The following is a 3,330-nucleotide window of genomic DNA, read 5'->3' as shown; positions in this document are numbered from 1 at the left end:
TCGAGATAATGAAGTCCCTGCAGTGGTAATTTCATTAATTCTAGAGTGCACCAATGGGTTTCAGTACAACTGGGATGAATACCTTTGCAAAGAATTTTTAGATGACTACCGCGAGGTCCAGGAGAAAGGTACCACATTTCATTATGCATGGTTAATTTTGATTATTGTAATCCTGGCATGGAGAAAGTTGGAGGATTCGCAGTTCCCTCCGTAGCTTCAGATGTATGTGAAGCCGCATGGTATGCCTCATTGTGGTATACCACTCAACCGTCACAAGTAATGAAGAACATGATGTTTTTTGTGTTATATCATATGGATTTAGATATGTTGGTGAAATAGCACCATCACATGTCGCCGAGCTTATATGAACAATATAATTTTTTTGTGAAGTTTAAGGTTGATTTCCACAAAGTATATATACAAGCTCACAGGGACACAAAGAAGAAATGACACCCACTACCATACTTAGTAATATAAGATGATCTCCTCGCATAGATACAACAGTGGCCCGCATAATGGATGAATGCACTGGAAACATAGGAAGAAGATAGTGCGACAGAGGAGGAAACAACACAACATGGTGAAGCGAATGCAAAGGATAAATATAAGGATGAGCAAGAATTAGAGGAAGAGGAGCAACATGATGAGGGTCATCGAGATCCTCATGAAGTAGTTGATAATAATAAGGATTCTGAAAAGACATAAATAGAACAAGTTGTCATAGAAAAGAGGAAGGCACGGGGCGAAGCTGTCATGAAGATAAAAAAGAAGTAGAAGGAAGATAAGACGAAGGATATCATGCCAATGGTCCTTATAGATGGGGACATCGAACAGATTGGTTATAGGATTCAGGAGGCCACAGTAGAATCATGGAATAAGTGGGAAGATCACTATGAGACACTTATCACAGGTGTGTAGGAGTAGATCGCAGAATTAAAGATACTGGTGTAGGTAGTCAGACAGACAACACAAATAGAGGAAAGGATTGCTAAAGAAAGGAAAATTATCCTACCCTTGCAGCGAGGTTAGCATTGATACCTATCGGAGACCTACATTTTGACTCTGTCAAGGTTTAGTCGAAGGAAACAGAATGGAGGAATTTCAATATGAACATCCCAGGGGTACCATTGCAAATAATACATAAGCTTCACATGCATATAATAGAGGATTTGAAGCTACACGAACAACATACCTCACAGCTAAATAATCAGCTAGAAAGAGAGTGATATTCATTGCAACATAAGCTTGACTAGGAAATCTAGGAAAGGGATCAAGTAGTTCAGAAGCAATAGAATCTCAAGGAAGTAGTTGAAGCCACCTATAGAGAAGTTTTAGAGCTTGATGTCTAAGTAGAGGAGCCAATAGAAGACAAGGTCACAAAGCTCAGCCTTGCAGTGAAAGGGAATAAGGTAAAGATCACCACAGTACAATTTAAGTATGAAATGCATATCAATGAGCTTCAATTGAAGCTACAACCAACCATGGCACAGAAAGTGTGGGAACAGAGGGAGACTAAACTAAAGGCTGCAATGGCTAGCATCTATGCAGCTGTAGCACATTGTGGGAAACGTTTAGATGAGAGTTTATAGATTTGGAATTTGTTGCAGGAATATCTAAATGTACAAAAACCACTAGAAGACATTCAATAGGGGCAGCAACAGTTGGAAGTTGTTCGAGTAACTGCGAAGACCTTACCAATATCGCAAAAGCTTGCCAAAATCAATGAGGGAAAGGCCCTCCATAAGAAGATTGTCGAGCTAAAGAAGGAAGAACATGTTTTAACAGAGATGACACAACCATGATATTATGAGGATCTCCAACTATCGTAGGTAGTAGATGAGAAGATTCAAGGGCTTTGACAGAGGGAGATAACGATGGTGTAGAAGGGAACAAAACATGTGATGGAAGCACAACTAGAAGAGGTGTGAAATGAATAAAAGCAATTCACAGAGACTCTACAGTAGTTCCAAACTACTTACAATAGTATTGTAGAAAATATCAGAGGAAAAGTAGATGAGTGAGTTAGGATGAGTCACATGTGAGTGTTGGGGGTCTATTGGGGGCAACCCAACTTGGCCTAATTTTTGGTAAAGACTCTGCGTCTTGTGGAGCAGAGCACACAGTGGAGGGCATAGTGGGCTACGAAGTGTACTACGCAATGGAGTAGTTTGAATATACCACGCAGTATAAGGGCTTTGGGATAGGGCGAAGCCCCTTTTTTTTGTAGTAATGTAAAAGATCAATGGGTTTTGGGACCAAAACTTCTTTTATTATGGAGTCCATGGTATTTGGACCATGGTATTGTAATGATGTACCCTTCGATGTAATAGTATATGTAATAAGAAGAAAATAATCAGTTCTCATTTGGATCTGTGTTATGGTTGAACTTTTGTGATTTTTTGTCTGGAAAAGAAGATTAGGCTCTGCAGCTGAGTGTGCAGAGGGGTGAGTCTACAGTTGAGTGCGTAGATGGCTTGCATCTTAGTGTGCAGGTCAAGAACTATTTGTTGTACAAAGAATCATTATATTAGCAAAAGTTTTTGTGGACGTAGACCCACATTGCGGTGAACCATAGTAATTTGGTGTCTTCATTTGTATATTTACTTAATATCTATTGTAGTGTAGCAGTTTATTATAGTTGCACTTTATTTCAGCACAATAATGATTTATGGAATTATATGATATGTTTAAGTGGATAAATGAATGAAAATAATTAATTTATGAATGTTAGGAATAAGAAAACATAATAATACCACATCTCCACATCCTTCAAGGCTGCAAAAACTTGGTTTTGCATCCTCCCATAGGCACTTCAGATGAGACTGCAACTTGCTTGCAGGTCATTTCCGAAAGGGTTGGTGATTGAGAGTTTTATTGGTGCATAGTATATATCGAACTTGGGTCAGCCGAAATCATAAGAAACACTTTTCCACACCCAAAAAATCACCAAGGCCCAACCGAAAAATGTAAGAAGAAATAATGAAAAAAAAGAAAACCCACAATAGAAGACACATGAAAAAATACAAAGCAACATGGCCATGCTCAAAGTCAACAATCAAAACTATAAGGAAAACATGAAACAATAACAATAACAAAACATGTAAAACATTCGCATCATGCTTAGAAAAAAAAATCAATCCCTTGAGTCCTGGTGTTCATTGTATCCTTCACCAATATACACACACTATTTTAGACTGAGTCTTTTCCACGGTTTATAGCAACCTCAAAATTCCAACATCCATCGAAATATTTCAAGAAGGGATTTTTAGTATCTCAGGAGCTTGATGGGATGCTCCCTCATATCTTTCTATATTATATATTTTTGGTTCA

This window comes from Pinus tabuliformis, chromosome 9 (genome assembly GCF_031772625.1).
Source record: "Pinus tabuliformis cultivar Carrire ecotype Pingquan chromosome 9, CPIR1, whole genome shotgun sequence".
Lineage (NCBI taxonomy): Eukaryota > Viridiplantae > Streptophyta > Pinopsida > Pinales > Pinaceae > Pinus > Pinus tabuliformis.
The sequence above is the reverse complement of the archived record's forward strand: the minus strand, read 5'-3'. Positions refer to the sequence as shown.